General features: G+C 37.3%; 1 non-coding gene across 1 annotated transcript; it reads right to left on the bottom strand.

Annotated features, from left to right (window-relative positions):
• Positions 1-3,984: 3,984 nt before the first annotated feature.
• LOC114045996 lies at positions 3,985-4,087 on the bottom strand. The gene has a single exon (XR_003569459.1). It is a non-coding gene; the product is annotated as a U6 spliceosomal RNA (small nuclear RNA).
• Between the last annotated feature and the right edge of the window lie 1,920 nt (positions 4,088-6,007).

The raw sequence follows: 6,007 nt of genomic DNA, 5'->3' as shown, positions 1-6,007 counted from the left end.
TGAGAGCTGTTCATTTTATGAAGAGCTCTGCAGAAGGTGAGTGAGGTATTAGTGGTTGGAGAAAAGCAATTCTGGAGACTATTTACTTCATGAAAAGATACTGGTCAGGTTGCATAGTGAAGTTGACAAATAGGTGGATTGTTTAGATTAAAGACTGGATCCCCAGAGTCAGAAATGGTTGATGAAGAGGATATCTACTCAGTAGAATGACGCAGTGGTTCAAATTTTTTGGGGGGCAGGGATGTTTGCTTGTTTGTACAGAAAACAAAAGATGATATTTAGCCATCTTTATTTATTGCCTCTATTTTCTCACCTCCTACTCACTTCTCAACCCGTTACAATCTGAATTATAACCCCATCCCTCAACTGAAACCACTCTTTCTGGTGCTATCAGTGATCTCTTAATGGGTAAATCTAATTTTTCTAATTCTCATCCTTCTTGATCTCTTTACAACTTTTGACCTCAGTGACCTCTCCCTCCTCCTTGATACTCTCTTCCCCTTAAACTTTTGTAATGCTTCTTTCCTTTGGTTCTCCTCCTACCAGTTTGATGAATCCTCATTCTCCTTAGTAGCATCATCATCCATCTCTTACCCCCTAACTGTGGATGTACTACAGGATTCTTTTCTAGGTTCTCTTCTCTTCTTCACTTTCTTGCTGTGATTTCATCAGTTCCCATGACTTTAATTATCGTGTCTATACTTACATTTAAGATTCCACAATTTGGGCTTCAGCTGTAATGTGAACTAAGAATTACCAGAAGAGCAGACTGGTTTTTGAAGAAGCATAGGAACTAGAGACCAAATTGCCAACATTTCCTGAATTATGGAGAAAGCAAGGGAATTCCAGAAAATACATCTACTTCTGCTTCAGTGACTACACTAAAGCCTTTAACTCTGTGCCTCACAACAAAATATGACAAGTCCCTTCAAAGAGATAGGAATACCAGATCATCTTACTTGTCTCCTGAGGAACCCGTATGTGGCCTAAGAAGAAACAGTCACTGATTGGTTTAAGATTGGAAAAGGAGTACAACAAGGATGTATATAGTGACCTTATTTATTTAACTTACATGCAGCGTACATCATGCAAAATGCCAAACTGGACATGTGGCCTTCTAGGTCCTCAAGTGCAGCCCTTTGGCTAAATCCCAAACTTCAAAGACCAAATTCCCTTAATAAAAGGATTTGTTCTGTAAAACCTGGACTTAGTCAAAAGGCTTCACCCAAGGACCTAGAATGCTACATGTGACCTCGAGGTCGCAGGTTCCCCATCCTTGAAGCTTTTTTGGGGAGGAGGTGCATTTGGCAGTGAAAATAACCATTTATCTTTAGTCCCAGCAAGAAAAAGGGAGGAAAATGGAAATAAAAGTAGCTGAGTGAAATAAAGATAAAAGAGTAGGTGCTGACTGACTATCTTTTCCCACTGCCTAGACAATAATAATATTTTTAAAAGATAGCTTTTGTTATTGGTTGGTCATGTTCAACTCTTCATGACCCCATTTGGAGTTTTCTTGGCTTGCCATTTCCTTCTCCAGTTCATTTGACAGATGAGGAAACTGAGCCAAACAAGGTTAAGTGACTTGTTCAGTATCACACAGCTAACAAGAGTCTGAGGCCAGATTTGAATTCAGGAAGATGAGTCTCCTGACTCCAGGCCCCATGCTCTAGCCACTTTGCCACCTAGATGCCCCTGAGACAACAGCAACAAAGACAATAATAATCATCAGCCTGTTGCTCCTTTAATTTAACCTGGTGACTATTCTAACTAGTCCAAAGTGTCTTCAGATTGGAGAAGTTTCTGCTCACATTTGTAATTGCTTTTTCAAAGTATAAAAAGAATATATGAAGAAATTAAATAAATATTTTCCTGTCTTATGTAAATGTGGGGGGAAAGGGGGATATTTATGCAAGAATAATACATAAGTAAATATGCCACATAAAGTTTTGCTAGGGAAACAGATCTGAATTTTTAAAATGCATTTGTTTTTTGGTTTTTTTGTTTATTTTTTAACTGTATCTATTTCTCTAAAGCAAAGGTTCTTAAACTGGGTTCCACAGAGAGATTTCACAGGGGTCTGTGAACTTGGATGGAAAAATATTACATTTTTATTTCAATACTATTTATTTCCTTTGTAATCCTATTTATTTTATTTTATACATTTAAAAACATTATTTTGAGAAGGGGTACATAGCCTGATAGAGGTTAAGAATCTCCACTTTAAGGCAGCTAAGACTGTAAGTTACAAAACACCTTCCAACTTATATTGGTAGAAAGTTTCCTCAATGGTAATTCCCTAAGGCAATAAAATCACAGGTCCAGTAAAAAATAGATACATCTACAGCATAGTCTTCTGAAACAAAGGAAAATCATCCTACTGTGAATTTAAAAGCATATTTTCTCACATACGATTATATCACTCCTCTATTCAAACCTTGAGGAATTCCTCCTCCATTGCCCATTAAACAAGGTAAAAACTGGTCCTGTCATTCAAAGCCCACTACAATCTGGCTACAATCTACCTTCCAGCTTTATCTCATACTGCTCCCCTGTATGAACTCTACTTCTAGTTAAATTAGAAAAATTTTTAGGCCCCATTTTTGTCCATTTAGGCCCCATTTTGTTTTTCGCTTGTCTTTCTGGCCTCAAGTGGACTCTTCGCATCTCTACCACCCAATTGAAGTCACTTCATTTAAAATCTAACAGGTCCTGCTTCCTCCATAAAGCCAAGATTAACTCCAAATTCACATGAATGTGATCTCTCTCTCTCTCTCTCTCTTTCTCTCTCTCTCCCTCTCCCTCCTTTCCTCCCTTTCTATCTCTCTCCCTCCCTCCGTTCCTCTCTCCTCCCTCAAATATCTCATTGTACTTTGCATATATCTCTTATATGTACTTAAGTTACTGTATCATGTAACTGTCTTTTTAAGTTCCTTGAGATCAGAGTAATGTTGTGTGTATACATATATGGACATATGTATATGGTATGTATAATATGTATAATACCTATCCCTGCCTCTTAATAATAGTTAGCATTTATATAGCATTTTACAAATATTATCTCTCCTCCCAACAGCCCGGAGAGGTAAGTGATGTTATTACCCCCATTTTATAGATGACTAAACTGAGGTAGTCAGAGATTAAGTAACTTGCCCACAGCTACTAAGGTAGAATTTGAAATCAGATTTTACTCGGGGCAACTAGGTGGCACAGTGGATAAAGCACTGGCCCTGGAGTTAGGAGGACCTGAGTTAAAATGCAGCCTCAGACACTTGACACTAATTAGCAGTGTGACCTTGGGCAAGTCACTGAACCCCTCAGTTGCCTTGCAAAATGAAATCAGGTTTTCCTGACTCCAGGACTAGTTCTCTATCCAGTACTACAGTGCCTTGCACACAGCAAGTACTTAAAAATATTTGTTAATGAATTTAATTCAGTAACAGTAATCTCCTATCTATTTTCTTTCTCTTAGCACAGAACATTGTGCTCAGGCAAACCTCCCTCTAGGGATCTTTTTTTTTCTTTTAAGGAAATTTTATTAATGCCACACTTTCCTGAATGGGATGATGCAAAGTAGCTTAGTCATAAAGGTTTTTCATTTTTCTCCTAATAATTTCCTCTTTGGAGTCAGCAAATAAAGAATATCAGTTTGAGTGGTTAATAGTAAGTGCGTGACAACAAGCTTTGATTGAGGATATGATGAGGCATAGGGTTTTTTTTTTTTCCAAAAGTAATTCTTTTTTGTTTTCTTGTTATATTCTCGAGATTTCCTTGAAACTCCTGAGACAAAGTAGGCTCACAAAGTGAGAAATGATAACAGGACAATAAAAATAAATATTTCATAGGTATCTTCCAAGATTTATTCCCTGCTCAGGGACTAAAACAGAGAGAAATGTCTTTTTTTTTTTACCTCAATGACAGAAAATTGATCAGGTTAGTATTCAATAAGCCTTTGTTTTGTTTTTGTTTTTTGGTTTGTTTGTTTTTTTAAACATGGAACACTTCACAAATTTGCAGGTCATTCTTGAGCAGGGGCCATGCTAATCTTCTCTGTATCATTCCAATTTTTAGTATATGTGCTGCTGAGCACTCAATAAGCCTTTGTTAAGTGTCTACTGTGTGCACAGTATCAAAGATGGCGTCCTAGACAAGGCTGGGCAACCTTTCAAAACTGGTTTGCTAAATCTAGGGCCTCCTTTTTTTCCTTCCTGGTCCTGTTGCCCTTTGTAACATAAGCTGTCATTGTTTATTTCCTCCTGGAAAATGAATTGTCCAGAAAAAAAAGTTTATTAAGCTTGAATTGTCTTTCCCCAAGTCCCCAAAGCTCCCTCCTCCCCTTTGAGTAAACAGGTCATTTGCCTTTGAATCATTTCCATGGAGGTGTTGAATAGTGTGGCATGTTACTTTTGTGTAGCCACGGATTAGTTTATTATGCAAACCCCTCTAATAAAACTTAGGTTTTTATGACAACATTGTCCACACATTGGAGGATATTGTACAGCATTTGGGGTGGGGGTAGAAGAAATTACTAGATTTGAGAAACTGATACCTAAATATACATGAACACATACCGATAAGCACATATATAAATATGTGTATATCTGCACATACCCACCCATTCACACATAGAACTAGTTGGCAACAAATCACAAAGCACAGCAGAAGTATTAAAAATGTTGGTGGGTGTTTATATCCTTTTAAAAGGCAATATTTGCATTTTTGGAATATTATATGCTTTAATTTCTAGAATAGCCTGTCGAAAGTAAATAGATTTGAGAATTTGAGGGTAAGAGGTAGGAGGTAAGCAACTACTAAAAAAAACAAATTAAAAAGGTGTGTGTATAAGTACATATTTTAGTGTTTCCATCATATAGGCTTTTATTTCATCTAACTTCTCACTTAGAGAGAAACAGATGTATACTGTGTTTATATTTTAAACTACCCAAAATATGAAGAAAAATTCTATTTTTGTACTAGTTAATGGTATAGACTTACTATTTTCTCTCTTTTTCTTTCTCTCATTCCTTCCTTTCTTCCTCCCTCCTTCTTTCCTTTTTTCTTTCCCTTCTCCTTCCTCTCCTTTCCTTCCTATTTTCCCCTCCCTTCTCCCTCTCCCTCTCCTTCTCCTTTCCATTCTCTTCCTTCTTGAATGATGATTTTCTTTGGGTTCTGCTAATTTGGTGTTTTTTATATTGAAGAGTTCTAGTTTTTGTATTTACAAATATGACTTTTTTTATACCATACTCTGGCAGCTGTGCTAAGTGCCAATTATATTTTGAAACATTCTGTGATTAAAGTTTTAGCTGAGCCCAAGACCATATCAAATGGGCTTCTTGTGGGTGGAAAATCATTGTAAAGGGAGGATGTGACCTGGCTTGAAGACAGCTACATGGTAAATAGCACAGTCATTTCACAGCTCTGTCAGTCAATATGGGAACTCAGATAGAGGCTCATAAGGTGGAAATACAATTCTGCAGAGAGAAAAGGGACTTGCCGGGTTTGATGGTTGGTGTTAGAAAAACAAATTCTGCTGATATGTTTTAAAAGCCTGCAAATTCTAAAGACAGTAGATATGTCCACATCTCTCTAATGGTACAAATTGCTAAGAAGTATGCTATTCTGCTTATCTTGTCAGTTATCTCGAAGTCACTGAAAAGGACATACCATTATGTTACAAGAATTGTAATGAAAGGAGAGAAATAGAAAAGGCCCCCCTAGCTGTCATTTATGAAAAGAAAACACTTTAGGTAGCAGGGAAATCTCTCAGAGATGCCTGGTTCAATAGTGAAAACCTGAGGCTGAGGTACTAACAATTGAAAGCTGTGAATAAAAGAAAAATCTCTTGGCACCCAGCAATGTACCCTCCTGAGCCATGTGGAAGAATGAAGGGGAGGACGGTAAGAGAACTCTCCTTTCCTGACAGCCCTTTCCCCTGTTGCTGAGAGTAAAGCCAGAAAAGACCTAGAGGGGATCTCTAGTCTAATCTTCTAATTTTACAGATAAGAAACTG

Source organism: Vombatus ursinus, unplaced genomic scaffold, assembly GCF_900497805.2.
Source record: "Vombatus ursinus unplaced genomic scaffold, bare-nosed wombat genome assembly UNPS02014779.1, whole genome shotgun sequence".
NCBI classification, from domain to species: domain Eukaryota; kingdom Metazoa; phylum Chordata; class Mammalia; order Diprotodontia; family Vombatidae; genus Vombatus; species Vombatus ursinus.
The sequence above is the reverse complement of the archived record's forward strand: the minus strand, read 5'-3'. Positions and strand labels throughout refer to the sequence as shown.